Here is an 11,896-nt window from a genome sequence, read left to right as displayed (position 1 = left end):
AATCTGTTTCTTTGTTCGCTTGTACTCCCCAAAACTATATGAAGAATAGTAATCCCTACCTCGGGATCTTTATTTATTAAGAAACCATAGACCCAATTTATTGGTTACTGCTAGCCTAACGAATAAATTGTCCTTACTCACAATTTTGTCCCTCAGTTTACCTTAATTTTCAAACCTAACAATAGCATATTAAGTGATCAACATTCTAAAACATATTAAGTAGGCATTCAGATATTTTTGGAAGACTTCAAATCAGGGGAAATTCAATACTTTCCCCTATACCATCCCACCTTTCCTAACCCATCACACTTACAGATAACCCTAATTGTTAGGAAATTTTTTCCTTACATCAAGGCAAAAATCCACTTACTTTAAGTTCTATTTTCTAGGACCTGGCTAAACTAATCTCATCCTTCAACATGGTAATCAGATATTTGAAGACACTTAAATGAACCTAGAGGCAGCTGGTGGCTCAGTAGATAGTTCACTGGGCCTGAAGGCAAAAAAGACTTGAATTCAAATCTGGCCTCGGACGCTTACTAGAAATGTGACCTTGGGCAAGTCACTTAACCCCACGTGTTTTTTTCATCTTTATCCTTCCCTGAACAAATAGAAGTTATGAGCATAGAAAGTTCCTTTTTGTCAGTCCAGCATTCTCTGCATTTTTCTAAAGTTTGTTTTTTAAATTAGAAAACTAGAAGAATGATTTTTTAACGAAAGGAAAGTTAGGAGTTTAAAATTTTCGCCCAAGTAATAATTATTCTTATTTATTGATTAGGCTTGTTCAATTTTTTTGACTACCATGCACATTTTTATATAGGTTTTGTTTCCTTTCTAGTGGGGAAAGAGTACAAGGGAGAAAAAATAAATTATTATTCACTGAACAATAAATTTTAAAATGAGATACATGAGAGAAAAATTTGTAAATTCAAGAAAGTTTATCTTTTGCATGTTTGTACTCCTTTTTCTGTTCCCTTCTATTTATTGTGACACATCCAACACACACACACACACACACACACACACACACACACACACACACTCTTCAGATTACCAGTCTCTTCCTGCCTTCTAATTCATTCTTCCTGTCCAATGTAGAAGTCAGCAGTGTGTTAACTCTACCAACATATGAGAGCACAAGATTTAGAGCTGATAGCAATTTTAGCAATCAATGAGTACAATTCTTTTATTTTAAAGATGAATAAACTGAACCAGACAAAGATTATGACATGTTCGACAAAAACAAGATGTAGCAGATCTTCAATTCAAACCCAGGAACTCTGAATCCATATCACTGTCACAACCTCTACACTAAGTCCTGCATATCAAAAATTCTATTCCAAAACTTTTCTTGAAGTTCATTTAAACCAACATCTATCAAACACTACACAGTAGTACATCCTCTTGAGTACAGAGCACCGTGTTAGTTATAGGGATGGGAAACAAAAAAGGGGAAGACAGAGTTTAGATAAGATCCAATGGAGATATACAGATATATATACACACATACATATAGATGCATGCACACATACATACATTATATATAAGATGAAATATTATTTGATAAGTAAATACATGAAAGATGAAAGAAAAGTGTCATGTAAGATCTGAGAGGATCCTACTGAAGGGAGCAGAGAGGTCTTCCTAGAAAAGGTACTATGTGAGTTGGACTATAAATGATATATAAGAATTTAACATTCTTATAGGGAGAAAGCATTCCAGATGTAAGAATTTATTGATCACCTACTGTGTTCAAGATACATTTCAGAGACTGGGAAGAATGAAAAGAAATAGTACAAGATATAGGGTCTGTTGAAAGGGAATTAGTTACCTCCACTGAAGCTGCTTCCTTGAAATAACTAGGCCCTCTCTCCCTGGGACTTGTTGCTCCCACCTAGACATGCCAGTTGAATTGGTTTAAAAACAGACACTTCTTGATAACTTGAGAAAAGGGAAATTTTGTTTCCACATACATAAATCGTTTGAATCCCTATTGCACCATTTTGATGTGCCCTATAAATGGAATGCAGTGTGGTTTAAAGAAGGATATTTCCTAAAGGGTTCTACTAGCTGAAGAAATATGAGAACAGCACAATTAAGAAACTGTGAAATGCTAGTTGTGTCATAGCAGAACATTACTCTGGCTTGAACCATTTAAACCAACTATAAGAATGAATTAGAAAGTAGGAAGCCACTGGGCATTTGAAGAGGTGTGTGTGTGTGTGTGTGTGTGTGTGTGTGTGTGTGTGTGTGTGTGTGTGTGTGTGTGTGCGTGCGTGTGTGTGTGTGTGTGTGTGTGTTGAATGTGTCACCAAAACTAGAAGAGAACAGAAAAAAAGTATAGACATGCAAGACTTTACACAGTAAAGATGCTTATGAGGTTACTAAGACTCTGGGCTCATTCTTCCAAAATGAAGATGGCTACAACTCTTTTCAGAGTTCTAGGGGTACCCCCAAGAGTTTATGTCTGTTTTTCCTTAATACTATGGGCTCAAGCCCCAATCCCCTGCCCCATACACACACACACACACACACACACACACACACACACACACACATTATTAACTGCAAATGCTTAGTGCCTCAGTTCCATTTAATGTCAATCAACTTTCACAAAGGAATATTTTCTATGAGCCTGTAGCAAGATCACAAGTATAAACATTTCCCCAAAAACTTGAGGTGACAATCTGCCCTGTACTACCTTAGTCCCTGGAGAGTATGGGCTCAAATTTAAAAAGCAGCTTCTCTGTAACACTGGCACACCAAGTTCACTTCCAAATGAAGCATAGCCTATGGATGGTTACATTTACATCTCTAGTGACAGGCAGCTTGCTCACGACTTCACTCCTTAACTGCTTCTAGCAAGTCCTGTCATGGGCTCCAGGTCCTGAACCTCTCCTGACATTATGATGATCAAAGGATCATAGTCAGTTCCAATATCTTTTAACTAAAAGCAGGAAAAAATGGACAAGAGAGAAGCAAGGAGAGAGAGAGACAGAGAGAGAGAGAGAGAGAGAGAGACAGAGAGACAGAGAGACAGAGAGAGACAGAGACAGAGAGAGAGAAATACAGGGTCATGCATTCTCAATTTCAAACTGGCTCCAGTTGAGAGAGTTCTGGGGTCTCGTTCCCCACGCAGAGACCCACCACAGTTTGTTCTTCCATTTAAATGCCAGTCAGATGGAAGGAGATCAGCATATAGACTTGCTTAGTCTAATTGGTTTTTTTAGTTGGCTGCACAGCCAACTAAAAAGACTTCTCTTCATGTGGTTAGCATATCAGAACCATTATCACAATGTCTGATCCAAGGTCCATGTGTCAAAAACATCAGCAAACCACTCAGACCATACTCAATAGCCCTTGTTACACCAGCATACAAGGAGATCAGAACCTAACCATTAAAATGGAAGGAGGGCAAACCTGGAAAGAACCTGAAAAAAATCATCCAAAACATCTCCCAGTTTTCAAGAGAGAAAAGGGAACCCATTATCGAAATTACTCCTTTTTATTAACAAGTGATTGCAAAGATGGTTTACTTAACAATTGAAATTTCGAAACTGAAGACTTTCCAAAGATGAAGTACTCTTGCCCTCTGCTGGATGAAATTGACTGCAAAGACACTGAACATCTGTGAAGGTCTCACTCTTTGAGTAATGGCGTTCTCCCCCTACGGGAGGGTATTTGAACTGCCCCTTCATGAGATTGTGAAGCGATCTAATTCCCCTGATGAGCCTCTCCATCAGGAGGATGGAGAGGAAATTTTCCTTGCTTTTCTTTTTCCTTAAAAGTTAATTCTCTTATGAGATGGAAGGAAGGAAGGAAGGAAGGAAGGAAGGAAGGAAGGAAGGAAGGAAGGAAGGAAGGAAGGAAGGAAGGAAGGAAGGAAGGAAGGAAGGAAGGAAGGAAAGAAGGAAGGAAGGAGCTTCAAATGCCCTCTGATTCCACCTTTATTGAACTTTCCCTGCAAGAGCTAAGGTCCCCTGAGCAGATCTGAGCCTCTCTTACTCTGGTTCAACAATCCTAATAATTAATGACATCAAAAGCTTTTATATATACACATATAAAGGTTTTCACTGGAATAAAAAGTGAGCCTGTTTCAAAAGCTTTTAACCCTCAAAAGAAGCACCATGGCATAGTATAAAAAACATTGGATTAAAAACACTAAAAAAAATTACATATATATATATTTCAAATTACACATAAAATAATTTTTATTTTCATTTTTAAAAATTTTGTTTTAAATTCCTTCCCTACCTCCCTGTTCTCTTCCCTCACTAAGATGACAAGCAATTAGATATAGAATATACATGTCTCGGCATGCAAAAATTAGCCGTGCTGGTATAGAGTGTGAAATATTGATCTATACCTAATTTCTACCAAACTGCTTTCTAGTTTTCCTGGTAATTTTTGTCTAATAGTGAGTTCGTTTCCCAAAAGGTTGCATATTTGCATTTATGAATCACTAGTTTACCAAGCTATTTTACTGATCCACCACTCGATTTCTAAGCCAATACCAGTTTGTTTTGATGATGACCACTTTGTAATACAGTTTGAGATCTGGTACAGGTAGGCCAACTTCCTTCACATTTTTTTCATTGATTCCCTTCATATTTTTTACCTTTTCTCCTTCCAGATAAATTTTGTTATTATTTTTTAGCTCCCTAAAATGATTTTTGGTAGTTGGATATGGCACTGAATTATTAAATTAATTTAGGTAGAATTTTCATTTTAATTCTATCGGCTTAGTCTACCCATGAGCAACTAATATTTTTCCAACTGTGATGTGACTTTATTTCTGTAAAAAGTGTTTTGTAATTGGGGTCCTGAGGTTCTCTTGGCAGGTTGATTCCCAAGTATTTTAGATTGTCTACAGATATTTTAAATGAAATTTCTCATTCTGTCTCTTGGTGCTAGACATTGTTGGCAATATATAGAAATGCTGCTGATTTGTGTGGATTTATTTTATATCTTGCAAATTTGCTGAAATTGTTAATTATTTTGATTCTTTCTTAATTGATTCCTCAGAATTCTCTAAGCTGTACCATCATATCATCGGTAAAGAGTGATAAATTTGTTTCCTCCCTGCCTGTCAAATTCCTTTCATTTCTTTTTCTTCTCTTATTGCTATAGCTAATATTTCTGGTAAACTATCAAATAATGGTGGTGATAATGATGCAGTTTTGAGGGATTCAGGGACCTCTCAAGGACAGGGGTGCAGGACAGGGTCTTCTGGAAAGAATTCATGAACTCAAGGACTCTTTAAGTCAAATTGGTAAAGATTTATTTTCATGCTTTTCAATGGGCAAAAGTTCTTAAGGCGCCTCCCAACCTTAGAGGGGTACAGTTGGAACTTATACAGTAAAAACTATAGTAAAACATGTGCCAGGTATGCGAATTAGATTTTTCAGGGTAGGATTAAGGAATAGTAAAAAGGAATATGTACTTTTTGTAGCTACTGTGCAGGCATTTTACTCAGAGTTCACCAGGAAAAGGGAGAGAGGAAAGGGCGTGGGAATGACAGCACAGCAAGGTGTGGGTTTTAGCCCTGCTATGTCACTAAGTTAGCTAGTGATCAGGGCTGACGAAGGATTGCCCAGTCTGCCACCAATCAGTGTCTTGTTGACAAGATAGATGTAGGACTATGCATATATCTAAAATCTAGGATACACATTATAAGGAGACCAGAATGCATATAATGAGGTAGTGAGTTGGCATAGATACTCCAGTGGGTACTGAATACCTTTATAAGCCAGTAGAAAGCCAGTTCAAATTAATAATTCCTACAGGTTGTTTGTTACTATACCAAGGAGAGAGATAAGTGTTTTGCTGGGGCCCACTCATGAGTAATTCCTAGGCATACTGTCCTTGGGCAGGGGAGAAACTGCCAGGGATAGTGTTTTGAGGTCAGGGGGAAATATGATCTTGCAATTGGGGTCCAAGCACAGGCACCCAAGCATCCCGTCAACGTCACCCTATTAAATCATAATGAGCTTCCAATCCACTGAAAATCTCAGATCTTTTTCACTGGAAATAATCTCTAGCTATTCTTCTCCCCATATTTATGAAACTGATTTTAGTTTGAAAGCATGCACAGAAATTTATAGCTATCTATATCATCAGTAATTTCAATGTAACAATCCTATGGATTTTTGCCCCAAAGATAAAGCTATGTAAACCAATCAGTCTCAGCATTTATTAAGTGCTTAATGCATGCCAGGCACTGTGCCAGGTGCCTGACCCTGCCCTCAAGAAGCTTTCATTTTATCAATCACCAATTGTTCTCTATTAAAGAGCAGCAGCTCTGCCATAGAAAAGAATACTCTTGCTTCTCTTCTATTTAAGAAAGAGAAATCAGTGGTCACAATTAAATTCTTCCCTGAGAGGAGCGCTCTCTTTAACTATGACACCAGTGGCAGCTGCTGCTTCAGTTCCCTCTTCATTTACCTCTACTTAGTCTTTATGGATTTTGAAAAAAAAAAAAACAGAAAAACCATGAAGGTTTTTCATGGAAGGATCAAGTGAGAGCTTTTTTTAAAATAAGGAGGATATGGACACGTTTGTAGGCAGGAGAGAAGCAGTCAGTAGACAGAAACAGATAGAATATAAGTAAAACTTGAGATAACAAAAGGGGAAACTTGCTGGAAGAGATAGGATGGGATGGGATCACTTGTGCAGGTTCACCTGGGCAAGGAGCAGGGTCACCTCTCATGTGAGACAGGGATGAAGGAGGCCATGGTGACAAAAGACATCTGAGTGATACGAGATGAGGAGGAGAGAAGAGTAGGGGGCTCTCAGCAAATGACCTCATTTTTTAATAAAATGTGATGCAAGGTCTTTAGTTGAGAGAACAGGGATTGGGGAAGCCATGAGAGGTTTGATGAGGGATGAGAAAGTTTGGAAGAACCTCTGTGGTGAGTGAAATAGTAATTAGAGACGTATAGGATTGCCTACCAACAGTTAAAGCCCAGTTGAGCTTATATAACATAAATTGGTAGTGCATTCAGACAGAATAGTTACATAATTTTCTCCACCTTTGTTCCATAGCACATATGTTGGAGTGAAGGTAGCACATAGGGGGTTATCTGGCAATGGGATAAGGGGCAAAGGACTCAAGAGAAGAAGTCAGAGTATAGTTGAATGGTTTACTAAGGGGTCAAGATAGAAAAAGGAGGACACTATGGCTAGTGCAAAGTCATGGTCTGGGACAGAACTGAGGAGTTAAGGGATTGGAGGTCAAAGCATGGGTAAATAGCAGGGTTTGTTATTGGAAGGCGGAGGGAGAGATGACAAGCTCAACCATACACAAAGATGGTTGGCTTCTTGATTTTGCCATCACCTACAAATTCACTATTTCCATGTTCACAACTCTGAAATTCCCTTCTTTGATTACAATCTATTGTATATGTTTGTTTGTATATGGTAGCTCAATAGTCTTTGCCTGAGCTTCCCCAATGTGGCCCATACTGAGGAAGCCTGTCTGTTTCATCATCTGCACAGACTTCCTTGTGTCCTACAATGAATGCAAACAGCACATAATTATCCAATAAGTACTTTATCTCTCTCAGAGTTTAGCCTTTTAAAATTTTAATAATATAAAAATACCAGTATATTTTTTAAACAGTAATAAACTCATGTCCCCAGTGAACTGTTCAGTTTGGGCCATGATTCAGTGAGATTAGCTCATTAACCATTTTAGCGTCAGTTTCAGCATGTGGACCATCTTAACAAGAGATTTTCTCTCAGATCACCAATCGAGGAAAAGTGTGTTGTTATTGTTGTTCTTGTTTTAATTCATTCTTGTCAGGTTTATAAACATAACTATTAAGCCAGGGGATGTAAGGCATTCCACTTTCCATTTACCAGTACTGCAAATATAAATAAATTATAGCTACTAAAAAGTGTTGATATGGATTTGCACCCTTAAAAAATGGCAAGTTGTTGTCTCAGTCTTCCCACAAATAGAACCCCAGAGAATCCTTTCAATTAGTGGGACAAAAATGACTGAAGGCTAAATTATATCTGGTTAATTTCAGTATATTAAAATCTTTTCATTTTAATCTTAAAATAAATCTTCCTATTTTTTTTAAAACTAAAATGCTGTCATACCATGCAAAAGAAGAATCTTCCCACTTTGTCATCAAAGTTCTTCAAAATGCAACATTAACAGGAAAAAGTAGTTACCACATCTCTTGTAATTCCAAGGACTGAAATAACATGATTATGCTAACATCCTGACTTCTTTCCATCTCTCACATTGCTGCAGTGTGCATGGAGGACAAGCATTAACAGGGAGTGTTTTTAATGGATTAAATTACTTCAAAGATCATGGTTTCTCTCCTAATTCCACATCATTCCTCACTAATAAATTATTTTTGCAATGTTCTAAATAGGGACACAGTTGATTGAAATAGTTACTAGTAGAGTTATCCTTAGATATCAGGCAGAACTGCACTAGGACATTTAAGGAGTAACTGGCCTGTCTCAGGTCATTGAAAATCTAATTTCTAGATTTGTGAGTTTATACAACCACATGTACCTTATACATGTCCCTTACCACCCCAGTACTTTAAGTTTATTTACTCTCTTTCCCTAGATGTTATGTTCACTGGTGGGAGAATAAGCCCAGGTTTATTTGTGGAATGATGTGTCATTACTGTTCTTACTTTGCATTTTGAGTAAGTATTTTTGTTAAAAGTTAAGTGTCAGCTGGATGTTGTACTAATGGGATCCACACTGAGGGGGGCTCAAATGCCTACGATAAATCTGCTGCTACATGTCAGTGGTAACATTCAAGTCCAGGTCTCTTGAGTCTAGTGTTCTTCCTTTCCATTAAATCCTGATGCCCTTTAAGTCTAGGCTTTTTACTGGGAATCAGACCGTTCTAATCTACCCAAGAGTTAAAACTTGTTCCATCCTGGAGTCCAAACAACAGTTTTCCCTTTCACATTTCAATTTTCCCCATCATGGTTTCAATATCTCATGGGTCAGCATAAGAAGTTTGAATTGGGGGGGGGGAGGGGAGTTTTGCAGAAGCAAAACTGTGTGTTGTGCAGTCAACACACAAAGGCCAGTAGACGAAACAGAAAAAGTGTAGAAATTCAGGAATGCATAAAAACATATGTATAGCATTATATAATAGCAACATATTTTATCTTTTAATACCAAAACAATTTAGACTTCTTCCCTAGTATGAAGGAGGAGCCAAATAATTTTACACAGGTTTTACGTATTGCATTCCCCTAACCCCCAAGATGTGCAAGAGATAACTGTATAGCCCCATCCTTGCATGACTTCAGAGCAGGACAAATCAGGAGGGAGATCAAGTATTTGTTAGAAGTACCTAGAAGTTCTATCCTTCTACAGAGACCCCAAATGATATGTATTTGATTTTATTTAGACAATGTCCAAGTCCTGACTTGCATAAATTTTATGTTGAAAAGATTCCCCCATATCCCTACTTTCATGACATAATATTGGCATGAAATGCTTGCTGGGGTTCTCTGATAACTCAGTTTCTTTTTTCTCCACACCTAACACCTGTTGCTATAGGAGACTTAGGTATTTTCCACATTTCAAATACAGCAAATCCAGATCTGGGCTTGGAGTGAATACATCATTGCTCCTCTTCAACAATGAAGGAGAAACAACACAACAAAGAAGGAGGAGCAGAAGAGTCCCAGATGGGGGCTGATTGCTTTATCTGGTGCAATCCTATCTGGGAAAAGAGCTCTGTTTGGGGAGCCAGTTGTCTTGGCACTTTCATTTGAGCAATTTGGAAAACCAGTTTAGATGACACAAGATCATGGAGGGACTTCCCTATTCCTTGCTGTCATGAAGTTCACCTCTGGTGATGTGCTGAGGCTCCCTCTAACACCAGATGTGTTCATTTTTGCCACTTTGTTATAATGACCTACCTGAAGAGATTTGAAACATTGTTATGAAAGTCCGAGGGAAAGAAAAAGCATATAGTTCTCAGCTATCCACATGTCTATTGTTAGTACATGGATCACAGATTTAGAACTAGAGGAAAGCATAGAATTCATTAAGGCCACTTCTCTCATTTTACTGATGAGAAAACTGAAGACCAGAGACTGGAGATGACTTACCCAAGGACAGAGAAAGAGAGACAGACAGACAGACAGAGACAGAGACAGACAGAGACAGACAGCGAGACAGAGAGGAAGGGAGCTGTGATAAAACCAATTCTCCAAATCTAGACCTTTAAATGCAGCATGATTTTACTTTCAATCTGATTTCCCTCTGATCCCTTATGTGATCACAAAATGCAAATAAGTCTCAATATTTGTTTAAATCCCATGCAGTTAGGAAAGAACTGATACAGACAAGCTGCAGGTAGATCTGACATGAAAGTTTATATTGAATCATGATAGATAATACAAAAATAACCCTGAGCTAGGATTTGGAAGTCATCCACTCCAACCCCCTGATTTTACAGATGAGCAACCTGAGGCCCAAAAGCAATAGGAAAAACGTTACAGAACAAGGGTGCGAGCCCACATACTATGACTCCAACTCCATTGGTTGTCAGCCTCATTTTACAATTGAGAAAGCAAAGACTCAGAGCAGTTCAGTAATTTGCTAATAGTTACAAAATTGATAGATGAGTGTCAGATTCAGTATTCGATTTCAAGTCTCTTGAAGTGTTATGTTAAGCATACTAATAGCTGAGGTTTCCTCCATCATTTCCAGTTAATTAAATTGACTTTAAAATGTTATTTTTTATATTATAAATATAACGTGAAATCTGCAAGGGCTTTCCTGGCAGTCCTAGTCTTTAATCAGCACTAAATACTTTATATCACAAGTACATATTAAGTAACTTACTTTTTTAAAAAATATCAGAAAAAGATGAACTTAACCTTTGCATTTGGAAAATGAGTACATTTTGCCTTATTGAGTACTCCTTCTTCCCAGCTCTGAACCCCCTACAAGGAGGCAACCATACAAGCACCTAAACAAAAATGCAACCAAACAAGGACCTAAACAGGAACATTTTGATATTAAAACAGAAAGGAGATAATAAAAAAGCAAATTAAGGGTATGGAAAAGGCATTTGTCCTAAAATTTTTGTTTGAATTAGATTGGCTAGCAGGCAAAAATGTGTGCTAAGCTATGTTACTAGATAGTGACTTAGTTTCCTAATGTTGAAAATGGTAATAGGAATCTTCTTGTCCAATCTAACCATTTTACAAAGGAGGAAACTGAGGTTCACAGATAGGTCATATGATACATTCAAAATCCTGTAAATAATGGGGGTAGAGATAGAATTGGAACCCAAGTAGTCTGATTTACTGTCCAAGACTATATCCATACGACCAATTTATGTCTTAATATACCAAGAGCCTAGGATACTAGTAGGTTCTAAACAAATGAGAATAAATTTCTCGACTCGATTGTACAAATGGCAAATTTGATTTCATAGAGTCAAAATACAATCAAAATAAAATAGTCAAAATAAAATCAAAACTGATTTCATAAATAGAGTCAAAATACAATTAATCTGTCTTTATCTTTATTACTATCACATAAATAGTTCCAATGACATCAACCTTTGTCTCATTTTTCTTTTCTGTTCAGCTAATTAACTTGTAAATTTAAAATTCTTGCCAGGCTTTTTCCTACCCTGAGACTTGTCTAAGGTGTTCATTGCTGGGGAAATTATTACATGTCAAGAAAATATCCTTAAGAAACCTGAAAAATGTTGAAGAATGGAAAGGAATAGGGCTCAGTTTTCATCATTTATAAGATGAGAAACTTGGTGATGATGCTAGGTAGGGGACTTCTGGTTCTAAATCAAGTCATACTCATTTTGATTTGAAACAGTGTGACCACAGGAAATTGGACAGAGGACTGATTTTCTGATGATTTTCTAATG

The sequence above is a fragment of the Notamacropus eugenii genome, chromosome 4 (genome assembly GCF_028372415.1).
Source record: "Notamacropus eugenii isolate mMacEug1 chromosome 4, mMacEug1.pri_v2, whole genome shotgun sequence".
NCBI classification, from domain to species: domain Eukaryota; kingdom Metazoa; phylum Chordata; class Mammalia; order Diprotodontia; family Macropodidae; genus Notamacropus; species Notamacropus eugenii.
This window is presented reverse-complemented; position numbering follows the sequence as displayed.